Source organism: Lissotriton vulgaris, chromosome 11 (assembly GCF_964263255.1).
Source record: "Lissotriton vulgaris chromosome 11, aLisVul1.2, whole genome shotgun sequence".
In the NCBI taxonomy this organism is placed as follows: Eukaryota; Metazoa; Chordata; class Amphibia; order Caudata; family Salamandridae; genus Lissotriton; species Lissotriton vulgaris.
Window position 1 is genome coordinate 268,525,868 of NC_141699.1, and position 26,081 is coordinate 268,551,948.

A 26,081-nucleotide genomic window follows, 5' to 3' on the forward strand; every position below is an offset into this window, starting at 1 on the left:
TAAGGAGAGCTGCGGAGGGAGGGGGGGGGCGAGCAGAGCACTTGCTCTTGACATATCTGTGTGCACACTTAGCTAATATTTTGTTAATAGTGTTCAACGAACACGTGGTGAAGTTTTCAACGGATATGTAGAAAGCATATCGCAAAGTGCTGTTTCTGACGTACGTTACAGCATCAATGTCTTTTTTCCGTTAATTATTCTCCAATCTGGGTTAATATTGTGCATTGTTCTTCGGTGCGATTACCTAAGGAGAGCTGCGGGGGGTGGGGGGAGAGGAGGGGGAGCGGGACTAAGGAGAGCTGCGGAGGGAGGGGGGGGACGAGCAGAGCAGCTGTGGAAATCACCACCGTCTTTCTCCGAGGCAAAGCAGAAATGCCTCGGAGAAAGCCTGGTGATTTTTCGCATTTGGGGGTGTGTTTTTTGCGCCCTGAGTGACAGACGACGTCACAGGGCTAAAGAATGCAAAAAATCACGCCCCCAAATCCGAAAAAGACGGGGCTTGCTTTGAGTGACTCCCTTCTCTTCCAATGGCTGGCCTCTGTTTAGGAAGCCAGCCAATGGAAGCGAATGGAGCTGAGAGGCGGGTCTAAAGTGCCCTACTATACAACATAAGATCTCTTTACATCCGGTTTTGCCTTCGGCAAAACCGGATATACCTCGACCTAAAAAAGGATATTGTTTTTTATTTTTTCCTACTGTGATCCCCCACTATCATAACATGGGATTTTTTAGCGTTTATATTCAGTTCTAAAGATTCCATAAATTTGCAGAACGTGTCCAGCAGTTTATTTAGACCAACACCAGTGCGTGCCAATAAAACGGCGTCATCTGCGTAGAGGAGAACCGGTATAATCGTTTTTCCTAAACGCAGGACGTCTAATGTAGCTCCCTTCAGGGTGGGTTCTAACGCATTTATATAAAGCGTAAAAAATAGGGGAACCATAATGCACCCCTGCCTGACCCCTCGATCTGAGTTAAAGTACCTTGTACATCTCCCTTCCTGGGTGACTCAAATAGAGGCTGACAAGCTGCAATGAAGGTCAGCCAAGAATTTAACTAAGGCATAATCAATGCCGATGTTAAGTAAAATTTGCCACAGCTTCGACCTGTTTACCAGATCGAACGCCGTTTTGGTCCATGAACCCAATATAGAGGGAGCCCTCTTTCGCTATGGTGTATTTGCTAATAAGGAGCTGGAGATTAAGACATTGATTTAATGTGCTTCTTTTACTTCTAAAACCATACTGAGCATTTGACAGAATCCCTCTCCCCTCAAGACAATCTGTCAACCTTGCTAGAATAACTCTGCCTAGAATTTTCACTGACGAATCTATCAGGGAGATAGGCCTATAACATGATGGGTCATTTCTTTGACCCTTTTTAAAAAATTGAATAATGATGGATTTGGACCAGGATGCAGGGAAAAAAATTCACACCCGAGGCATTGAATGCATTTGTCAATACCTTGGCCCAAAATCTAGGAAAGCTTTTAAATAGGTCAGCTGGAACCCCATCCGGACCTGGCGCCTTGTTTTTCCTAGTCTCCTCATTTGCTCTTGCCACTTCTGTCTCCTGAAAAACCACTGCAGGGCTAATTCTGAATTCAAACTCACCTCTTGGGAACCCTCTGCTGTCTGATTCCCATAAATCTTCTCAAAATGAGCTATCCATTGGTCATCAGGGATAATCCAATCAAGTGGAGAATTCTCATCCACCGAAAAAAAAGGCTCATTAATGGTGGACCAGAATTTCCCACTATCTCTCAGTACCTCCGGGGACAGAAGTTTCTCCCATGCCTCTTCTTTAATCTGGTTTTTCCTGTCCCTGATGGCCTGGTTATAAGCCTTCCTTAACTTCAGGACACGCTCCTTATTTCTAGTGCTTCCTTACAAGGCTTTTTAAAGAGCTGAATGTGCCCTTGAGCAGTTGCTATCAAACAATTTTTCCCTTTGATTGTTATAGGGTGAATGTTTACTGTCAAATCGGTTTTAATTTGTTTACAGATAGCATCAAAAGCCCCCACTATCATTGAACTCGATGCAGCAATATCCAGGCAAATAGCAACCTCATTCTCAACTTTGGTCTGGACTTCCCCCATAAAGGTTTCTGGAACTACTTTTGTCCATTTTAATCTTCTGCCCTGGTACGTTGATATCACCTCACGCCTAGTGGCCATGATCTCTGATTCAGAGAAACTTAAGTGGGGCCCCAGTGCCACTTCTAGAATCACAGGACTATGATCACTAAAGGCGGAGGTCCCCACCTTATATGTTAAAACTCTGGTTAATATTTGCGCTGTCCCAAATATGTAGTCTATAACAATCAACAATCCCTTAATGTTGAGTATACAAGTTAACCAAAAGGGAGTGTGCGTCGACAATGTGACCCAGTCAGATTATTAGGGTCTCATCAGCACGTAGTCATCTCATTACCGCACATCCATATGTGGAAACAGAAGAAACAAAAACAGGAGAAGTCCTAATTCCTTGTGCTCAATCCTAATAGCTCTCTACTAAATACTATTTAATGCATTACTCACCACCTTAGCATTACTCACTCCCCATTACTATAGTAATTCAAGAATTCATCACTGCACCTTCAAATCATCTATGAGGAAATCATAATTGTCCGCTTTAATATTTACTCTGTTGCATAAATGTACTAGCCAATTTAATGTATATGTGGATACATACCACTACCCATAATTTGGTTTATAACCAGTTGCTTTTTGCTCACCTCAGGAAGTATGTTGGAGCATGTTTGTGGTAGTCAACTGACCCATCACAAATAGCATATTCAGTATCCACAGTTTTGAAATCTATTGGTGATGAACTGACTTGGCGTGCGCTCACACCGGGGCACAATTTATAGTTCGGTGATGGTTGAGTATTCACCCATTGGAAAAAATAATAAAACAGGCAATTTTGATTTAATTGAGATGATTTGAAGGTGCAGTGATGAATGCCTGAATTACTTTTACATTCCCAGCTAAGGTGATGAGTAAATGCATTGAATTGTATTTAGTAGAGAGAGCTACTATGATTGAGCACAAGGACTAAGTTCTGATGAGGCCCTTATAATGAGACGAGGTTGAAACATCGATAAACCCTCCCTTTTGGTTGACTTGTATACTTAATATTAAGGGATTGGGGAAAACAAGTTACTTACCTGTAACTTTGGTTCCCCAGTATTGGTAACTTTCATAGATTCCAATGCTTTGTATCATTCCCCGTCATCATCCTGGAAGCCTCTCTAAATAGAAAATACCATAGCAGTATGCACAAAAGAGAAAGTAAGGCCAATGCCTCATCTCATTTTGTAGCCCATCTCCCTCTTTTTGTAAAAGAGACCAATTTTTTGCAACAACCAATCAGATTAGCCTCACACCATAGAACCCTCAAGAGAGAGCCTCAGATTTTCGTAGCCGTTGTGTAACAGTAACCACTTTTGCTGAAGGCTGAGCTTTCCCCGGGGAGGAGGGTGGGTGCATGGGAAACTATGAAAGTTACCAATACTGGGGAACCAAAGTTACAGGTAAGTAACTTGTTTTCTTGCCCCAGTTTGAAAGCCTGCAAACGCAATTGAGAAGAAAGCGGTGAATGATCTCGACAGCAAAGATACTACTCAAATGGAGAAAGAAATATAGTGATGTACTGCATAGATAACACTGTATACATTATAGCGGATTTACAACATGTCAGTACTTGGAGAGAGGTAGTTTTGGCAAGATATCAGCTCCCCCTTGTTTTAAAGATACCCAGACTATTGGTGGGTGATATATATCCACTAGATGCAGGCAGATGCCAATGATATTTTTGAGAGCTAATGTATCGCTCTCTAGGCCCCACCATTGGAGGATTAAAGTCTTTCTACAATGTCCGTGGAAGAGAGTTCAATGCTGGAAATACTCCTCATCTTACTAGATATCAAATACACCTTGGAAGTAATTGCTAGAAATGAAACCAGAGGCATAGGAGGCCTATTTTCTGTTTGTACATGTCGTTTGAAGGACTATTGACCCCATGGCTATTAGAAGTCTATGATTTAGCCTAAACTAAGTGTAAGCTCCTGCAGACTACACAAGAGGATAATTTGGTGGTAATACCAAAACTTGACCAGGACAGCCTGGGCAGAACACCTTATATACTACTCTCTATGGTTAGTCTAAATTATAAAATCCTAGGCAAAGTGTTAGGTAAAATGATCCCACCAATCTTCATAAATCTATTATTTTCAGACCAAAATGGGTTTATACCAAGGAGGAGCACATTGTCTAATTTGAGGAGATTGCTACCTTTGATTGCAGCTGTACCGGACTCTGACCAAGGTGACTTTATTTATATATCTGTTGCTAGACTACTTGAATTTTGGCTTTGAATGTGCAGAAATAATCCAACTATTATCCACAGTGCCAACTGAAAGTATGAACACAGAGGTGGTTATCTCACACCAGTAGATGGTGGGTAGGAGCACACAACAGAGGTTCCCTCTGCCATCGCTCTTGTTCGCGTTAAGAGAAATGGAGTCTTAGTGGTGGGAGCATAACAATGTTTGCAGAATGTCTGCCATCTAGTGTTGGTCTGCTAGATGTTGTTCTTTGAAGAAGTCTCATGAGTCATGAGATGTGCTGTGTTGTGTCTCTTTCTCTTGGAGTACATTGCACATGGCCAACTACTCCATGTTAGATTGCTTCTTTAAGTAATTGGGTTCGGGAGTATACAGAACAAGTTCAGAGTTAGTCATGTCCTGAACACATTTTGCCGGCGCTATTCGGGTACTTTTCAGTATTCAACTAACCTCCAGTCCCTTCATCTCCCTGACAAGTAAATATCTTTGGCAGCACCGGAAACTACTGTAGATGACCCAGGCATTGAAGGTCTGGAGCCTCTCGGGAACCAAGTGCTGTCTCCAGTCCTCCATCGCCAGAGAGTGCAGCAGGGAAGATTGAATGGACATCTTTTTAAAATTGTCCTTGCTGCAAATACCCATGGGAAGACCACAACAAAGTGTGTAACACGTGCCGGACACCTCCTGTGCACTGTGCCTTGCCTTTTTTAATCCAAACAGACTCTAGCGTACTTAAGGGAACAGCGCTGGTCACACCGGAAGATATTAACAAACCTCCTCGGAGATCCCCAGACATCTTTGGGCCCGAGGATCCCTTTGCCACTAAAGGACAGGAATTTATTTTTCATAGCTCATCTCCTTTACTATCCAACATATGTGTTTTGTCCGTTCCTCTATTTAAATAGATTTCTGTAAAGCCTTTTGCACATTTTGACTTCTTTCCCACACAAAATACATACATTCAACTCCTCACAACTCCCTAACTTTCCTACTATATGTTTCATTCACACCTTCCCTTTGTCTTTCTTTTTAGGTCTTGCCTGGTGTTAGTAGCGCGCATGCGCTGCTCTCGCCATGACAAGGGCCTTTTGGAATCAATACGGATTCCAAGCATGCACACAGTGGGACAGAGATGAGCACGAGGGGACTGGATGCTTTACTGGTGGCGTGACACTCTGGGGACTAAGCTGCGCAGCTCTCGACGGCAGACTCAGCATAAAACGTACATTTTTATGCATGAGGACTCTGCTTCAAAAGGTTTGCTTTTGATTATATCTTGTTAATTTTTCCGTTTTACTTTTCCGGTTCGTTTATTTATGGTTCTTGTCAAGGGGAACAGTCGAAACCTGCTTAAGTCCCACCTTTCTGCCTGCTACTCGTCGGAGATTTAAGAAGATGAATTCTGCTTTTGAGCTTATTTATTGTAAACATATAATTTATATAAATAATTTAATTCAGGAATTTAAAAGGTTCCAGTCGGTCCTGGCACAGTGTGTATTGCACAGCATTGTGCGTGCTTCCAACTTATTACAGTTCTAATTAATGGTTTCAATGTTTCGGTAAACGTTCTACCGGCTTCACTATAACACAGGGTGGCAGAAGGGGGTGGATCAGAATAAAGACTGGGGAGGAGAAGGCGACATTTGGGGGACGGAGATGCAGTGGCGACTGGTGAGGTTTGCGAGTGGTGGGCTGGGCGTGTGGGGGGGGAGGAGAAGAGATGCAAGATGGCTGCTCCAGTGTTTTGTCAATTAAAAGAAGTTTCCCATGCTAGAAGTAATGTAAAATGATTTCATTGATGATAAATAGCACGTTTAGATTTACCAGTGTATTAACTACACTGATCCATACTCTGTATAACAGTGCATTTCGATGATTATTTATGCCTTCAGCTATATAATTGCCGACGGTTGATGTGTCACAGAGCACCTCCTTTAGTTCCAGAACAGAAGTGGTAGAACAGCCTGCTCTGAAGCCGGGTAACTGTGTTTGAGTCCCGGCATCTACTATATGTTCTGTGATCTTCGGCAGGTTGCTTAAGATTCCCTGGAAATACATTAATTAAAATCATTATTTTAAATCCCCAATGCCGGCGGGGCGGAGCTAGCTGGCAACAAAGATGGCTGCTTGAGCCGAGAGCTCCCCCGTCTCTATCACTATCCGTCCAAACATCCTGCGTGTTGCTGTGTACGATACAGCCCTACCTGCCTGCTACATGTCCCTCGGAGGACACAGTCATTGTCTGGCGCGATTTTGGCCCCCGGCCCCCAGACTGTGCGAGGCCTGGACGGGCCGGTGGCTGGAGAGAGGCAGAGCTTTCCGGCGCAGAGGGAGAAGTGGAACGAGCTGATCTCCCAGGCAGCGGCGATCTGCTGAAGGCGGGCCTGGTGTCCGATAGTGCCTGGGAGGTTTGGCAGCCCGACCGCTACTGTCTGCTGTGCCCCGGCCCTCCGAGAGAATTCGTGGCAGAGGGTACGCTGCCGGAGGGTCAAGAACTGCGGGACGGACGGATCTCCCTGGCGACAGCGATTTGTAGAAAGCGGGCCTGGCACCAGGCAGTGCCTGCGAAGATCTGCAGTCAGGCCACTACTCTCTGCTGAGCCCCGACCCTCCGTAAAGAACTGCAGCGGCGGATGGGCTGCCAGAGGGGCGCGAACTGAGAAAAGTGCTGATTCCCCCGGCGGAGGCAGTCTGCTGAGGGTAGGCCTGGCGCCCGGTACTGCCTGCGAGGGATTGCGGCCCGGCCGCTACTTGCTACTGTGCCCCGGCCCATACGAGCGGACCTGAGGAGCCCGGGGGTGCGGCTTGAGTCAGACGCCCTGGGTGCTCCTGCATCGGCGGTGGCTGTGGACGAGTCACAGGATGTAGTGACACTGCGGGGGCTGCGGAGGGTGTGAGGCAGGCCCCCCGCTCCCCCCCTCATGGCGGCGGAGGAGAGGCCAACGACGATGTTGATTCGGCAGGGACGGAGGCTGCGGCCTGCACGGGCAGACTGTAGGTGGGCCTGGGGGCGAGGTCAGGCCCTCGTGTCCTGGGCCGCGCCTTGGACTCCACAGAGGTGGTCATTAAGCCACCACGAGAAGAGTCATGGCTACCGGGTGGTAAGGTGATGCAACGTGGGAGGTATAATTGAAGTGCACGATTAGAGTGTGCGGACTTGGCCACAGGGTCTCTTCCGTGGGGAGGCTCCCCCTACCTTAATGGTAACTAGCCAATTTTTCTGCAATGCTGGTGGGACATTGAGACCTGTAGATCTCACCGAGTGGAGAGTATTGTTGCCTCACCTGACGCCTCCCGAGTGGTATCGGGGCTCTACACAGCAGGTAGCCCAAGCTCCGTCCCGGTGGGTGTCACTGTGCCGCCCTATGATCAGCGGGCCTTACGATCGCTATTCATTCTGCTAGAGCTGGGAGAGCTACAACACTGGTACCAGTGACCTACTGGTCCTACACCCTTGTTTTTCCATGTGACTGCTGAGGTGCGCTGGATGGCACTGCGATGGGACTTTCAGACAGGAACCAGCCCAAACTGTCCTTCGACAACAGGAAGCCCAAGTCTAGTGATCCTCCACCGGGCGAGGAACATGCGGAGATGGAGCCGGCGAGCCACTCGCCTCAGCAGGATATCCGCAGCATCCTTCTGGCCATAGAGAAGGGCTTACAGCACAGCTTTCCAAACTGTGTGGCGCGACACGTTACTGTGTCTCGCCCCATGCGTAGGTGTGTCGCGCTTTTTTGGGCTGCAGGGAAGGGGGGTTGTCTTAAAGCATGAATGCGCTGTTTATCTGCTCATTGACATGCTGATGTTTCCTTTAGCGTGTGTTTGGAGATCACGCTGCGGTTGTAATTACTGTAATCTCGGGAACAAGCATTTCACTTAGCCGAGAGGGTGGCAAGGCGCTGTCTGCTGCAACACTGGCGATCTGTCTTGTTTGAGCCCTGGACAGGACAAACAGAAGAGGAGCTTAAACCAGGCTGGTCATCAAGGATTTCTTTTTCACAGAAATAATGCCTTGGGCTTCGCTATTAAAAGTTACGGGAGCAAATCCATATGTATTTGTCACGGTTTGGCATGAGTCTTAGTTTCCCGTTTACATACCATTGCATGTTTACTGCCGAGCTTTCTTATCTTGAGCTGGGATGCTTGACATTTAACGGATTGGTGAGAAGTGATCTCATTAGAAACCAGCACCAGACGGCAAACAGCACTTAGCTTCAGTTACAGCTTGCTTTTTCATTTTTGTTAAGAATAGACTTTTATGTAAAAAGAAACATTCTGAACTGAAGGCAAATGAGGTCAGTTTTAAGTAGTATCTGCCTTTTCCCAATGAAGTAATATTTAAATGTCTTAATTTCGTTCCCTGGCTGCCCAACTTTAAAGTGAGTAAGCCCAGTTATACATGACCCAGACGTCAGAAGTCCAATAGTTTTAGTCTGCTATCTAATTTGAGTGCTGTATTTTGGACTTTTTTTTTTAATGTGACTGATTGGTCGGGCTACTGGGACAAAACAGTGGCTAAAGGGAAACAATATATCTGCTGTGAGATCACTTGTGAATCTCATCCTCTCTTGCTTCCTGTTTTATATTATCAGTAGGATTTAAGACATAACATTCTACCATCTGAGCTCGTCCTACATCCTCATTCTACCCCTGAACTATGACCTCTCTTGGCACATATTCTTATGTATTGGACCAGGAACACAGTCAAGCCCTTGTAGCTATATGTCCTAAACATCCATTATGCTTTTTGTTACGAAATAGATGTACAGATTATATGGTCTCTGGACTTTTTTCACTTTTTCATCCAAGTTCGATCCCACAGCTTTTTTTTCTTCAATTCCTTGAGCCACGAAGCCCCGTTTTTCATCAGGGCACTTTTGGACCATTCGGGTACGATTCTAAATTGGACTGCTTCACAGTATTTTAACAAGTCAGTCCCAGTCCTCCTGGACTTTTCCTGGCATTAGTGTTTTCCTGGACAACCTTAGACACCTCTGCAAATGTTACCAATAGACTGGAGGAATCAGGTGATCTGGAACCTTTGGTTTTAATTCCAGCTCTGGCACTTGACTTTAAAATGTGTGATTCTGGGCAAATGAGTTGACCTCACTGTGCATAAAATTGTAAATATGTGTGGAAGGTATCATGATTGTAAATATATAATATGTAATATCACAAATGTGCAAATCTCCTGTTCATGCTCTGTTACGAACCATGTGGGTTTTCTTCAGATCCATACAAAACATACGTACATTATCTGGGGGGTTGTGTGTGGGGTTGTGTGTGTGTGGGGTTGTGTGTGTGTGGGGGTTGTGTGTGGGGGTGTGTGGGGGTGTGTGTGGGGGGGTGGGGGTGTGTGTGGGGGTGTGTGTGGGGGTGTGTGTGGGGGGGTGTGTGTGGGGGTGTGTGTGGGGGTGTGTGTGGGGGTGTGTGTGGGGGTGTGTGTGGGGGGTGTGTGTGGGGGGTGTGTGTGGGGGGGTGGGGGGGTGTGTGTGGGGGGGTGTGTGTGTGGTTATGTGTGGTTGTGTGGGGTGTCTGGGGTTGTGTTTGAGGGCGAGGTGTGTGTGTGTGTGTGTGTGTGTGTGTGTGTGTGTGTGTGTGTGTTGTGTGTTGTGTGTGGGGGTTGTGTGTGGGGATGTGTGTGTGGGGGGATGTGTGTGTGTGGGGATGTGTGTGTGTGTGGGGATGTGTGTGTGTGGGGATGTGTGTGTGTGGGGATGTGTGTGTGTGGGGATGTGTGTGTGTGGGGATGTGTGTGTGTGGGGATGTGTGTGTGTGGGGATGTGTGTGTGTGGGGATGTGTGTGTGTGGGGATGTGTGTGTGGGGATGTGTGTGTGTGGGGATGTGTGTGTGTGGGGATGTGTGTGTGTGGGGATGTGTGTGTGTGGGGATGTGTGTGTGTGGGGATGTGTGTGTGTGGGGATGTGTGTGTGGGGATGTGTGTGTGTGGGGATGTGTGTGTGTGGGGATGTGTGTGTGTGGGGATGTGTGTGTGTGGGGATGTGTGTGTGTGGGGATGTGTGTGTGTGGGGATGTGTGTGTGTGGGGATGTGTGTGTGTGGGGATGTGTGTGTGTGTGGGGATGTGTGTGTGTGGGGATGTGTGTGTGTGGGGATGTGTGTGTGTGTGTGTGTGTGTGGGGCTGTGTGTGTGTGGGGCTGTGTGTGTGTGGGGTTGTGTGTGTGGGGTTGTGTGTGGGGTTGTGGGTTGTTCGTGCGAGCTCGCTGCAATCGCTCGCGTTACCGTGTCCCTGAAATTTTTTTCCCAAAAAGGTTTGTCACCAACATGAAGTTTGGAAAGCTGTGGCTTACAGGGAGGGATTGCCTTTTTGGGATCCAAGATGGACGCACTCACCTACCGCATGGATCGGATGGCGGAGAGGCTAGATAAACTAGCGGTGCGGCTCAACATGTCAGAGTGCCGCCTCACAGAGGTGGAGGAAACACAAACGTCCCTTGATTCGGAACACAAACAACTGGGCAGAGTGCTCCAGATCCTGCAGGATAAGACAGAGGACTTAGAGGCCCGTTCCCGAAGATGCAACCTCCGCATTACGGGTCTGCCAGAAACAACACAGACTGGGAACATGGAGATATTTGTGGAAAATGTACTAAAGAAACTTCTGGGAGATGCAGCCTTCTCAGGGATGTTTGTTGTAGAGAGAGTGCACCGATCACTGGGCCCTAGACCAAAGTCGGGGGCAGCCCGTGCCCAATAATCGCTAAACTGCTTAACTACAGAGACCGCGACGTAGCACTGAGGCTTGCCAGAGAGAAGCAACCGTTGAGCTATGAGGAGTCTGATCTCCCTTTTCCCAGATTTTACTGCTAAGGTACAGGAGGCGCGGAGACAGTTTGTGCCAATGAAACGCCAGCTTCGTGAAATGGGCACGGATTACGCAATGCTATACCCCGCAAAGTTGCGGGTCAACAGACAGGGGAAGTCCATGATCTTCACTGACCCCCGGGCTCTCCAGAAGGCCCTTAAAGAATGGCACGTAGATACGAGGCAAACCCCCGGATAGAGAGCAGCATGTGGAAGCCACAGAAGGCTCCCTGGATGACCAGGATTAAGACGTAACACTGCGTGCTGGGCAGCGTACAGCGACCTACTGTTATTGGGAATTAGGGGGGAAAGGCATTAAGTGTTGGTTAATGTGATGGATTTGGTGACTACCTCCCGAGAGGCACAGCTTGCTGTATATTTTCTTGCTCTCCGGCCTGCTATGGGGTAAGGGGGGTCTACCGAGCGGGCTCCTGGGCTGCATAGTACGGTGATTACGCCGGGGTGTGCTTCTGGAGTTATTGTGGACATGATTTAGACACACTGCCTCGCAGTGCTTTATCCTGTAACATTATCTGGTACTTGGGTGCTTCCATGCGCTCTGACACGTGGAACTCTGAGTGATGACTGCGCTGACTGGCGGCGAGGATACATGAGAGGGCGCAAAGTGCAGCTGCTGCTGCACGAGAATGGCTGGGAGAGAGCTGGGACCACACGCTTACTATTTTTGTTTAAGGGACGGGGGGTACCGAGCGGCAGCATGTTCTATCTTGACGAGTTGTTTCTATTTTCTGTTCTGCTGGATACCTGCGCCCCCCTGTTAATCACAATCCCCCAAGAAGGGTTTCTTTCCGTTTTTCAGTTTTTTCTTGGTGTTGAGGTATGGCGTGGTACAATAAGCGAGAATTGGAGGGTTGGGGGAAGACCGCGGCCTGGTTGGGCAGGCGTGGGTGGGTAGTGGGTGGCACGACGCTTCCTGAAGTTGTTGGGGATGGAAGGGGACTGTTCACAGATTTTGAGCAAGTTTCACGGACTGTTTTGCACGGACATTACACAGCAGGTATGGATGACACATGCACGGCCCCACTGTATAGACCCATTTACCGACGGGTTCTCCCGGGATGACACCACCGAGTGACACTTTAGATACTATTACACTGCTGACCTGGAATATCAAAGGTCTTAATGACTACCGTAAAGTTAGGAAAGTCCTGCACTACTTTTTGAGGCATGAAGTTGACGTTGCGCTACTACAAGAGACCCACCTACGCCCTGACAGTCCTAAATTGTACTATAGAGGTTTCTTGAATAATGTCCATGCGGCGGGATTTACTTCGCATGCTAGGGGGGATCCTCATGTGGGTAAACCCAAAGACATTGTTGAAGCTTACTCCAATAGAAACGGATAGGGAGGGACGGTACACTATTACAAAATGCACTGGGAAGGGTATGGAGTTCCCCATAGTGAACACTTACGGACCAAACTACGACCACCCTGCTTTCTACACCGATCTAGCAGCAAGGGTTCGGGAACACTGTGTAGGACACGTCCTATGGGGGGGTGATTTCAATATGACGAGACAGCCTTCCCTGGACAGATCGGCCGGTCCTGATCGCTGCCCTTCGGCCTCTGCCAGAGCGCTAGAGGTGGAGATGACATGACTGGGTTTAAACGACGTATGGAGAGTTCGCCACCCGACCCAGGGGGGGATACACGCACTACTCGGCCCCATATTGCATACATACTCTGATTGACTACTGGTTGGCCACTCCCCACATCCTTTCCCTGGTGCGGGCATGCACGATACTCCAGCGCACCTTCTCGGACCACTCCCTTGTTCTACTTACACTCTATGCCGGCGAAATGCATCCCGCCACTTGCCTGGCGCTTCCCTCCTTATTCCTTGCTGGACGACGCCTTCAAGGAGGAGCTAGCCACAGCCATTGAGGAGTTCTTTGATACCAATGTGGGCTCTGTCGACTCGTTTCTGACGGTATGGGAAGCCTTTAAGGCGGATATTCAGGGAGTTGAAATCTCCAAACATGCGGGGGTGCTTAAATCTATCAGAGGGCGGCTGGCACTCCTGGAGAACAAGCTCCAGGACCTTGAAGCACGACGCTTACGGGACGATGACGAAGGCCTTACCCGAGACCACGCGCAAACGTTGCGAGAGTATCATGAGGAGGCCGACTCCGAAATTAAGCATTTAGGAAAGTACGCCACTGCACGGTCCTACAGGGAGGGAGAGCACCCTGGTTCGGTATTGCCACAGCTGGCTAAACAGCGAAGAAATAAGATGACGCTTCCCGACATGAGATCCCCTAAGACAGACGAGACGCTCTCCGATGAGCAGGTTGCGAATCGTTTCCCTGAGTATTATACATCACTCTACGCCTCCAGAGGGCCCCCACCGGAGCAGCGTATTCTAGACTACCTGACTCATATTGAGCTGCCCTGGTTATCTAATTTGCACCGTGAATTCCAGGTGCGGCCGTTCGATCGTGAGGAAATTGTTTGGGCTCTATCGGCAATGAGGGCCGGGAGTGCGCCGGGCAGTGATGGTCTAACTGTGGCATTTTAGAAAACATACTCTGAACTTTTAATCCCTTGACTATTAACACTCATTGAGGACATGGCAGAGTCAGGAAAAATGCCTCCCACAATGCGGGAAGCGATACTCATTCCGATTCTCAAACCAGGGAAACCCCCGGGAGAATGTTCCTCGTACCGCCCACTATCGTTATTAAATGTAGACGCGAAGAAATTTGCAGAAATAATCGCTAATCGCCTCAGCCCCATGGTCACCTTGCTGGTTGCCCCAAAACAAGCGGGCTTCGTCCCTAGTCGCAACCTAACTTACAATTTGCGGACGGTGTTCCCTGCGTTCCAGCATACCCGCACGGAGGTCTCCGCTGTTGCGGTCTTCTTGGACATGGAAAAGGCATTTGACTCTGTCGAATGGCCTTTCCTGAGACAATCTCTGAGTCGCATGGGGGTGGGGGAAGTATTCCTCCAACTTCTGAACACACTATATGCATCTCCTACGGCCCGTATTCGTATTGGGTCGCTGACCACGGACCCCATCTGTATAGGCCGCGGAACGAGGCAGGGATGCCCCCTCTCCCCTTTACGTTACGCGCTCGTGGCTAAGCCCCTTGCGTGTGCTATCCGCAAATCGAATATTATACTTACCAGTATGCATCTGTTCTTGGCATGTAGGGCTGCTGACATTCATATCTGTGCATAGATCGCCGCCTAGTGTTGGGTCCGGATGATTGCACATTCTTGTCCTGGAAGAGTCTTCGAAGTATCACGAGATAGGTGGCTCCTCCCCTGGACTACAGTGCGCATGGGCATCGACTCCATCCTCAGATTGTTTTTAGCCATTGTGGCCAAGATGGAGTGAAACTCAGTGAATGATGACCGTGCTAGAAGTATATGTGAATTCTGCAGCTGCTACAGGCGCCGGGGAGGAGGGCGGGCGATATGAATGTCAGCAGCCCTACATGCCAAGAACAGATGCATACTGGTAAGTAGCATATTCGGTTCGAGGCATGTGGGCTGCTGAATTCATATCTGTGCTTAGAATACATAGCAGTCCCTCCATTAACGGCGGCCGCCCGTGCCAGCTGCAGCAGTTTGGAAAAGTGTTTTGAGAATAGCCTGCCCTACAGCTGCCTGCTGTTTGGAGTGCACATCAACACAATAATGCTTTGTAAATGTGTGTGTGGTAGACCATGTGGCTGCTCTACATAGGTCTTCCAAAGGAATGTTTCCAAGGAATGCCATAGAGGCCCCCAACTTTCTGATGGAGTGGGCCTTTGGTGGAATGGTGAGAGTACGTTTTGCTTTCAGATAGCAGATCTGGATACATTTAACGATCCACCTAGCAATACCAGCCTTGGAAATAGGGTTAACTTTGTGGTGTGGTGCAAAGGCGACAAAGAGTTGCTTAGTCTTTCTAAAATCCTTGGTCCTATTGATGTAATACATCAGGGCCCTTTTGACGTCAAGGGTGTGGAGCATTCTCTCTGCCAATGACTCAGAATTTTGGAAGAAAACAGGCAATTCAATAGTCTGGTTGATATGGAAGTGAGACACAACCTTGGGAAGAAATTTAGGGTTAGTGCGAAGCACCACCCTGTTAGAATGAATTTGAATGAATGGCTCTTGGATAGTTAGGGCTTGTAGTTCACTAACTCTCCATAGCGATGTAATCGCCATGAGGAAAGCCACTTTCCACGTCAAGAACTGAATCTCGCAGGAATGCAGTGGTTCAAAGGGAGGACCCATCAGCCGGGTGAGGACCACATTGAGGTTCCACTCCGGAGCTGGTGGAGTCCGCGGAGGAATGACTCGTTTGAGTCCTTCCAGAAAAACCTTAATGGCAGGCACCCTGAAGAGGGAGAGGTGCTGCCTATTCTGGAGATAAGCGGCCTTCGCAGATAGATGTATATGCCAGATTACATTTGTACAGATGGAAAAGGTAACAGATTATATTCTGAATAGAAGCATCTAGCGGGTTAATGTGGTCTGCACAATAAATGACAAACTGCTACCATTTTGACGCATAGCATGCTCTGGTGGTGGGCTTCCTCGCCTCCCGAATGATGTCCATACAGTCGGAAGGCAAGTGCAGGTAGCCAAACTCTAGGACTTCAGGAGCCAGATCGCCAGGTTGAGCTGTTGTGGATCTGGGTGCTGAATGTCGCCATGGCTCTGCGTCAGAAGGCTGGGTGTGAGACGTAGCCTCTGATGCGGTACCACAGATAGTTCCAGAAACGTGGTGTACCATGGTTGGCGAGCCCACGTTGGAGCAACCAGGATGAGAGTCATCGAGTGCTGCCTGAGCTTGCGTGCCACCAGCGGTATCAAGGGTGCTGGGGGAAAAGTGTACGCAAATTTGCCTGACCAGTTCATCCATATCGCATTGCCCTGCGACTGTGGGTGTGGGAACCTGGCGGCGAAGCTTTGGCATTTTGCGTTCTCCCTTGTGGCGAAGAGGTCGATCTCTGGATGACCCCACCTGTGGAAGTATGGTTGGAGTACTGATGGATATATCTCCCACTCGTGCATTTGGTGGCTGTGCCTGCTGAGCAGGTCCGCAATCTGATTGTCCTTGCCCGGGAGGTGTTCTGCCAGAAGAAAGATGTTCCTCTGAATGGCCCACTTCCACATGCTCTGAGCCAGATGAGACCGCTGCAGAGAGTGTGTTCCTCCCTGCTTCTGAATGTAGTACATTGCCGTCATGTTGTCCGTCCGGATCAACACGACCTTGTTGCACAGATGTACTTTGAATGCCTTTAAGGCCATGAAGATCGCCATCAGTTCTAGTACATTGATGTGCATCTTACTCTGCTGTTGCGTCCATAGTCCCTGCACAGTGTAATGGAGTACATGAGCTCCCCATCCCTGGAGAGAAGCGTCCGTCGTCAGGATGATCTGTGGCACAGGCTCTTGGAACGGTCGGCCCTTGCAAAGGTTTCGTGGATTCCACCAATGCAGAGAGTTGTACGCCCGACCGCTCACCAACACTAGGTCTTTCAACTGCCCGTGAGCCTGAGTCCACTGACGTGCTAAGCACTCCTGAAGCGGACACATATGTAGCCTCGCGTGCGGGACTATGGAAATGCAGGAGGCCATCATGCCTATCAACTGCATGAACACTCTTGCTGGAAGCGAGTGTTGAGGTCTGAATTTTTGTATCAGCGATTGAATGCTGCTGACCCTCACTGAATTTGGCTGTGCTGTGGCCGCCAGAGTGTTAATGGTCGCACCCAGATACTGCCGTACGTGGGCGGGCTGGAGGTGGGATTTTGGGTAATTCAGTGAGAATCCCAGATCGTGCAGGAGGTGAATGGTGTGGGACATGAGGGCGGCACATTGCTGGGCTGACTTCGCTTGGATGAGCCAGTCGTCCAGATAGGGGTAGACGTGGATGTTCCATCTCCTGAGATGCGCCGCCACTGTCGCCAGGCACTTTGTGAACACCCTGGGTGCCATGGTGACACCGAAAGGCAAAACCTTGAACTGGTAGTGCTGGTTTTGGATGGTGAACCTGAGGTATTTCCTGTGTGAAGGGTGCAGTGGAATGTGAAAGTACGCATCCTTTAGGTCTAAAGTTGCGAGAAAATCCAGCTGCCTGAGCAACGGGAGCACATGCTGCAGGGTCAGCATATGGAAGTGCTCCGACAGGATGTAGTAGTTGAGTGGCCTGAGGTCCAGGATGGGCCTGAGGGACCCGTCCTTCGTTGGTATTAAGAAGTACAGGGAGTAGACCCCTGTGCCTCTTTCTTGCATAGGCACGAGCTCTATTGCCCCTTTTTGCAGCATGACGGTGACCTCCTGCTGCAATAAGTGCAAGTGCTCGTCCGACATAGGACGGTGCCTTGGGGGCATGTTGGGTGGAGTGGATGTTAACTCCAGACAACACCCGTATTGGATAAGTTTTCTGACCCACCTGTCCGTGGTGATGGACTTCCAGACGGGCAGGAACTGCTGGAGTCTCCCCCCCGACCGGTGTTGTGTGGTCGGGGGGCAGTGACAAGGCGTCACTGTTTGCTGGTGGTAGAGGACCTGGAGCTGTTGTTGCCACGTCCTCTGCCTTTGGCGCTGTTGCCACGATATCCACCTCGACTCTTGTTGGCGTAAGTAGTCTGGGTGTTGCCCTTGTAGTATTGCGTGGACTGGGAGAGCTGACCCCTTGAGACGCCTCTAGTGCTGGAGCGACGAAAGAACCCACCCCGAAACTGCTGGGACTGTAAGGCACCCATGGATTTTGCAGTGTCAGTGTCCTTTTTCATTTTTTCTAGGGTGGTGTCAACCTCTGGGCCAAACAGGTGATCTGGGTTAACCGTTTGGTTCAGGATGGTGGTTTGGATGTCTGGCTTAAATCCAGAGATTCTCAGTCAGGCATGTCTCCGAAGCATAACACTGGTGTTTATAGCTCTGGCCGCGGTATCAGCTGCGTCCAGAGCGCACTTGGTGGAAGCGTTAGAGATTAGCTTCCCTTCTTGAATCAGCATCTCAGCCCCTTCCTTGTATTGATCAGGCAGGTGTTGCAACAGGGTCTCTAGTGTATCGTAGTGCGCCCTGTCATAGCGCGCTAGAAGCGCCTGTGTGTTAGAAATGCGCCAGATGTTGGCTGCCTGTGCTGCCACCCTCTTCCCCGAAGCCTCAAAGACCTTGGATTCTTTGTCTGGGGGAGGAGCATCACCCGTAGTCTGAGAATTGGCCCTCTTCCGGGCATTCGAGACGACAAGGGAGTCCAGAGGCAACTGTCCTTTAATGTAGGTAGGATCAGTAGGCGCCGACTTGTATTTTTTATCAATCCTAGGGTTTATCACCCTCGCCCTGGTAGGTTCTTTAAAGATCTCAGCAGAATGCATTAAAACACCTTTTAGCATAGGCAGAGCTTTTACAGTCTTTTCTGATACTGAAAAAGTGTCAAAGAGGAAGTCCACATCCACAGGGTCAGCATGCAGCTGGCCATTGTGAGTGTTAGCAGCCCGTTCAATGAGGGCGTTGAAAGCAGCTGAGTCTTCTGTAGGTGAAGTCTTTGCAGAAAAGAGTTGAGGGTCTTGTCCTGAATGAGGATCCCCAGGGTCACCACCAGCTGCCCATGGCTCATTTGTATCCTCAGGGTCTGTATAGACTGGATAACTGTATTCATCCTCATCATCTCCCTCACCAGCGTCCACATCTGAGTCTGAAGGAAGGAAGTGGGCGACACATCATGAGTCTGTGGTGAAAGGGGTTCCACCAAGACTGGAGAGCAAGCAGAGTCCTTCTTGAGAGTGATCTTGTAAGACTCCAGTTGGGGTTCCAGGGTGATTTTCCGCTTCAGGAGGGAAAGCCTGCCCGTTTCGGCGTCGATGAAGTGTTCCTGACGCTCATCCCCCGAAGGTCGTCGAGGTCGCGGGCCGTGAACCACCGACGACGCCTTCGGCGCCGAGGAGACCTTTTCGGGCACGCCGGCCACTGCCTTAGGAGCGAAAGCCTTCGGCGCCGTCTTAGGCGGCAACGTGAAGAGGAACGCCTTAACTGGTTTCTCCACAGGCTTCGCAGGCGGAGGGTCCTTCGGTTCGACCGCCGCGGTGCCTTCACGGATGCGTTGCAGGGAGTCAGTCACCTTCTTGGTGAATGCGGCGGATGGACGCGCCGGTTCAATGTAGTCCTTCGAGGCCACTTTCGGAGTCGACTCACGGGGCGCAGCTCCCTTGGCCTTGTCGTGCGGACGCGGGGTAGTGAGGACCTTCGGGTCATCGAGTCGCTTCTTCGGGTCACCGAGACTTTTCTTAGGTTCGCCGACAGCCTTCTTCGGGTCGACAAGGCCCTTGCCGGCGTCGACCGGTCTCGGCGCCGACGCGCCGGTATCGACCACCTTTACTTTAGCCTTCGGCGCGGCAGACTGTCTCGACGCCCTTGACTTGACTTTTTGGCTCGACAGCCACCTTCGGCTTCTTCGGCGCCGAAGCCTCCGAAGTGTTTGATCCGACCAAAGCGATGCGCACTTTTGGTTTCGATGCTTGCACCTGCGCAGTATCTGGCGTCGAGACCGTAGGTTTCACTTTCGTTTTGCCAGGGAGTGGCTCGGTAACAATGTCCGTGGCCGGGCCGGAAGGCGGGGCCGTGGAACCCATATTGAGGTCTTGGGTAAGGCCCGAAGGCGATCCCTCGACCTGGGCCTTATAAATAGGCACGGCCCCAGAGTCAGTTTGAGGAAGCTCCTCGTCCGAGCTATCCTCCATGGCCCCGAGGGCACCGTCGTCGTCTCCTACCTCCTCGACTTCTTCGCTTTCGAACACCTCAGCAGCAGCGTCGTAGTCTTCTTCGACATACGACGCGGGGTTTGATTCAGAAACGTCCTGGATATATTCGTCCTCGACATCCCCAGCATCGAAGATGTCTGCAGGCGCCAGAGCAGATTGCTGGGCCCCCAGGCGCGCAGCTCGTCGAAGCTTAAGTGTCTTCTTGGACCTGAAGCGTGAACAAGCCATACACTTGTCCTCATCGTGGTCCGGCGACAGACACTTGGTGCACACCGGGTGGACGTCGATGTGGGGGTACTTCGAGTTACAGACCGGACATCTCTTGAATGGACTTTGTTCCATGATGGATGGTCGATCGGTCAGGAGCGTCGACTAGGCCTTCCGTGTCGAGAGCACGCGGAAGTACAGAATCCGGCTCGGAGCCGAGCTAGAAGAAGTAAAGCCGAACGCAAGACAATACCGACGTATAGACTAAAGACCTTTTGGTCTCAAGAAAGTTTTTCTATCGATTCCGACAAAAGGGAAGTAAAGACATCCGAACCCAATGGCGGAAAAAAACAATCTGATTTCACAGTCAAGAAAGTTACTGATGACAATAAAGCGGGCAAGCTAGTGACTACCACCACGCTGCCCCCATGGCCTTTTTTTTTTTTAATGTACGTGATGGGGTCATGGCAGTTACCATCGTAGCTGGTTTGGTGTCCATCTGGAATGGCATATGGAATCTCTGGTGCTTTTAAATAAATTTAGGGGATGCCATGTGCTTGCGAGAGAACTGTGACTCAAGGAGTGCAGTTTGAGAGAATACATGGCATATACAACTTTATAAATAAATTGGTTGAGTTTGGTTAGATGTTTAGTGTGTGAACAGAGTACGAGTGGGCATGTAAGTGGAGTGGAATGGAAATGTAATGCAGATTAACGGCTGGAATGAATGTGTGCAAGAGGAGACTTGAGGCCTAATTAAGAGTTTTGGTGGTGCGGGAGAGGGCAGCCAGCCACTGCCCCGCTCCTGTACCTGCACCGCCAAACATCACTGCCACCCGCCCACCAAATTACGAGTAAAATAGTGCTCGGGCAAGTAGCGTGGTGGGTCCAGCGGCGGTTCAGTTTAAAGGCTCATATATGCGCCTTAAACTGCACTGCCATGGGACAGCCAGGGCACGTTCCTGCACGGCATGGCCTGTGCAGTCCATGCTGTGCAGGAATGGGGTGCATGCACACTGGGGGGCACAACCTTCACCACCCACACTTTCATAGAATTAAAAATTCTAGGAGACCGCTGGCGGTGAGGAAAGTTATAATAAGTTTGGTGGTGCCAAAAGGCACCACCAAGCACTTTGCAGCCATCCGGCTGCTGCAGTGTTATGGCTCTCCGACCGCACAAGTTGTAATTCGGAGCTCATATCACCGGTGCAGCGGTGGCCGGAGCGCCACTGCTGCGCTACAGTGAATTTGGCAGTCCTCTGGACCGCCAAACTCATAATTATTTACAACAAGGGGTGGTGAGGGACAGAGTCTCTGAATTAAGCAGAAAGCTCTCACCCAGTCAAGAGATCAGGGCTAGATCCAACACCGTTTTTTAGCTCACTGCACCATCCCAGTTTCAGAACCTGGCTGTATGCAAATTAGTCTGTTCCTGTCCCAGTGCATGATGGGAACAGGGCAAACCAAACTACAAAAGCCAATTCTTACACTGGGAAGGAAACAAGCTCCCGGGGACCGGTTTCTGGCATTACAGCCGTCTTCGGCCCGGTTTGCTTGAATCCTGATGGTGCAATGAGCAAGGGTCTCACATCTGAGAATACCCTTCCACGCTTAGGGTGGACAAAAATATTTACAACAAGGGGTGGTGAGGGACAGAGTCTCTGAATTAAGCAGAAAGCTCTCACCCAGTCAAGAGATCAGGGCTAGATCCAACACCGTTTTTTAGCTCACTGCACCATCCCAGTTTCAGAACCTGGCTGTATGCAAATTAGTCTGTTCCTGTCCCAGTGCATGATGGGAACAGGGCAAACCAAACTACAAAAGCCAATTCTTACACTGGGAAGGAAACAAGCTCCCGGGGACCGGTTTCTGGCATTACAGCCGTCTTCGGCCCGGTTTGCTTGAATCCTGATGGTGCAATGAGCAAGGGTCTCACATCTGAGAATACCCTTCCACGCTTAGGGTGGACAAAAATATTTACAACAAGGGGTGGTGAGGGACAGAGTCTCTGAATTAAGCAGAAAGCTCTCACCCAGTCAAGAGATCAGGGCTAGATCCAACACCGTTTTTTAGCTCACTGCACCATCCCAGTTTCAGAACCTGGCTGTATGCAAATTAGTCTGTTCCTGTCCCAGTGCATGATGGGAACAGGGCAAACCAAACTACAAAAGCCAATTCTTACACTGGGAAGGAAACAAGCTCCCGGGGACCGGTTTCTGGCATTACAGCCGTCTTCGGCCCGGTTTGCTTGAATCCTGATGGTGCAATGAGCAAGGGTCTCACATCTGAGAATACCCTTCCACGCTTAGGGTGGACAAAAATATTTACAACAAGGGGTGGTGAGGGACAGAGTCTCTGAATTAAGCAGAAAGCTCTCACCCAGTCAAGAGATCAGGGCTAGATCCAACACCGTTTTTTAGCTCACTGCACCATCCCAGTTTCAGAACCTGGCTGTATGCAAATTAGTCTGTTCCTGTCCCAGTGCATGATGGGAACAGGGCAAACCAAACTACAAAAGCCAATTCTTACACTGGGAAGGAAACAAGCTCCCGGGGACCGGTTTCTGGCATTACAGCCGTCTTCGGCCCGGTTTGCTTGAATCCTGATGGTGCAATGAGCTGGGATGGGGCAGTGAGATAAATAACGGTGATGGATCAAGCCCTGATCTTTGGACTGGGTAAGAGTGGTCTGCTCAATTCAGACACTCTGTTCATCACCACCCCCTTTTGTAAATCGATTTTGGCCACTATAGGTGTGGCAGGGTATACTCAGACATGAGTCCCTTTCTCACTGCTCCATCAGGATTCAAGCAAGCCGGGCCGAAGAGGCTGAAATGCCAGAAACCGGTCCCCGGTAGCTTGTCTCCTTTCTGGTAAAGAATTGGCTTGGTAGTTTAGTCTGCCCTGTTCCCATGATGCACTTGGCCAGGGACAGACTGATTTGCATATAGCCAGGTTCTGAGCTGGGATGGGGCAGTGAGATAAATAACGGTGATGGATCAAGCCCTGATCTTTGGACTGGGTAAGAGTGGTCTGCTCAATTCAGACACTCTGTTCATCACCACCCCCTTTTGTAAATCGATTTTGGCCACTATAGGTGTGGCAGGGTATACTCAGACATGAGTCCCTTTCTCACTGCTCCATCAGGATTCAAGCAAGCCGGGCCGAAGAGGCTGAAATGCCAGAAACCGGTCCCCGGTAGCTTGTCTCCTTTCTGGTAAAGAATTGGCTTGGTAGTTTAGTCTGCCCTGTTCCCATGATGCACTGGGCCAGGGACAGACTGATTTGCATATAGCCAGGTTCTGAGCTGGGATGGGGCAGTGAGATAAATAACGGTGATCGATCAAGCCCTGATCTTTGGACTGGGTAAGAGTGGTCTGCTCAATTCAGACACTCTGTTCATCACCACCCCCTTTTGTAAATCGATTTTGGCCACTATAGGTGTGGCAGGGTATACTCAGACATGAGTCCCTTTCTCACTGCTCCATCAGGATTCAAGCAAGCCGGGCCGAAGAGGCTGAAATGCCAGAAACCGGTCCCCGGTAGCTTGTCTCCTTTCTGGTAAAGAATTGGCTTGGTAGTTTAGTCTGCCCTGTTCCCATGATGCACTGGGCCAGGGACAGACTGATTTGCATATAGCCAGGTTCTGAGCTGGGATGGGGCAGTGAGATAAATAACGGTGATGGATCAAGCCCTGATCTTTGGACTGGGTAAGAGTGGTCTGCTCAATTCAGACACTCTGTTCATCACCACCCCCTTTTGTAAATCGATTTTGGCCACTATAGGTGTGGCAGGGTATACTCAGACATGAGTCCCTTTCTCACTGCTCCATCAGGATTCAAGCAAGCCGGGCCGAAGAGGCTGAAATGCCAGAAACCGGTCCCCGGTAGCTTGTCTCCTTTCCTTTCTGGTAAAGAATTGGCTTGGTAGTTTAGTCTGCCCTGTTCCCATGATGCACTGGGCCAGGGACAGACTGATTTGCATATAGCCAGGTTCTGAGCTGGGATGGGGCAGTGAGATAAATAACGGTGATGGATCAAGCCCTGATCTTTGGACTGGGTAAGAGTGGTCTGCTCAATTCAGACACTCTGTTCATCACCACCCCCTTTTGTAAATCGATTTTGGCCACTATAGGTGTGGCAGGGTATACTCAGACATGAGTCCCTTTCTCACTGCTCCATCAGGATTCAAGCAAGCCGGGCCGAAGAGGCTGAAATGCCAGAAACCGGTCCCCGGTAGCTTGTCTCCTTTCTGGTAAAGAATTGGCTTGGTAGTTTAGTCTGCCCTGTTCCCATGATGCACTGGGCCAGGGACAGACTGATTTGCATATAGCCAGGTTCTGAGCTGGGATGGGGCAGTGAGATAAATAACGGTGATGGATCAAGCCCTGATCTTTGGACTGGGTAAGAGTGGTCTGCTCAATTCAGACACTCTGTTCATCACCACCCCCTTTTGTAAATCGATTTTGGCCACTATAGGTGTGGCAGGGTATACTCAGACATGAGTCCCTTTCTCACTGCTCCATCAGGATTCAAGCAAGCCGGGCCGAAGAGGCTGAAATGCCAGAAACCGGTCCCCGGTAGCTTGTCTCCTTTCTGGTAAAGAATTGGCTTGGTAGTTTAGTCTGCCCTGTTCCCATGATGCACTGGGCCAGGGACAGACTGATTTGCATATAGCCAGGTTCTGAGCTGGGATGGGGCAGTGAGATAAATAACGGTGATGGATCAAGCCCTGATCTTTGGACTGGGTAAGAGTGGTCTGCTCAATTCAGACACTCTGTTCATCACCACCCCCTTTTGTAAATAAACTCATAATTAGGCCCTTATTGTGCCTCTGTTCTACCTTATTGGATCCTGGATGGACCTAGAGCACAGATGTCCGCACTCCGTGCCCGGACATTTTCCTGCCAATCCTTCAACTACAAATCTCCTCTGACACTCCTGTCAGAGATAAGTGGGAAGAAGAGATGTGGAACAGGAGCTGGTCCGGAGGGCAAGGGTTTAGAGCACTATTCAGACTAGTCAGAAGCTACCATTTGATTGTGTGCGCATAAATGGAGAGGGGGAGGATTTGTACATTGCCTCTAATTGTGTTCCACCTCCACTCGCCGGGGACAGTCTGGGATCCAGAAAAGCCTCATATACAAAGCATGTTGTGTCACAACAACAGAACAATTTAGACATTACAATGCGATCTCTAAACACTGCTCTTTTCATTCAGATTGCTGTACCTCCTCTTGAAAGGTAGTACTGATTCTAAAACTACAATGTTACACTGTTTGCTGGTAATGCTTGCCTTACTTTGCTCCTACAGGACTTATTACTTACTCTTGAAAATAGCAAACTAACCACAAACAGCACATCGACATTCACCATCCAACAGAATCAGAACTGTGCCACTGGGAGCACGGTGAAACACTGGTTCAGGGAAACACATGAACTGAGGACACACTGCCAGGTAGACCACTATTCAGAACCCATATAGAAACGGAGTAACCAAACCAACCCAAATTATGTATTTTGCCCATAATTAAAAAAGAAAGGATCAGACCACTCTATTAATACCCCAACTCTAGGAACAGCACAAGGGCTTCTAGAAGCTTTTAGCGCCTATAACACAGAAAAGGCAGAAACAAGCCCGTGCGGTATGGTAAGACCACACAAGGTGGGCTACACTACCACAGATAACTCAGAATAGACAGAAGGTAAGATGGCTCTCAATCCCAATGCAATACATCCTACAGACAACGCATGCACAAACTTTAGACATGTTTGGATGGCAGGTCACATGGCTCACCCTTATATGGACCTCGCCTTGAGGGAAAAGCTTAAATTAATTCCCCACAACATTTACTTATATGGCCAGGTCACACAACATGCATGACCCCACGGAGTCCTGCTTCATGGCAAACCCAGAATCACAGGGTTTACCATGAAAAGCTCTACATTCTTCACAAAAGTACAAAGTGACCA

At 49.4% G+C, this 26,081-nt stretch overlaps 1 protein-coding gene across 11 annotated transcripts in view; it reads right to left on the reverse strand.

The window, feature by feature from the left end:
- The window catches only part of MTMR3 (myotubularin related protein 3), a 1,591,444-nt gene that overhangs the window by 1,385,905 nt on the left and 179,458 nt on the right, over positions 1-26,081 (reverse strand). The gene's annotated exons all lie outside the window — the stretch shown is intronic.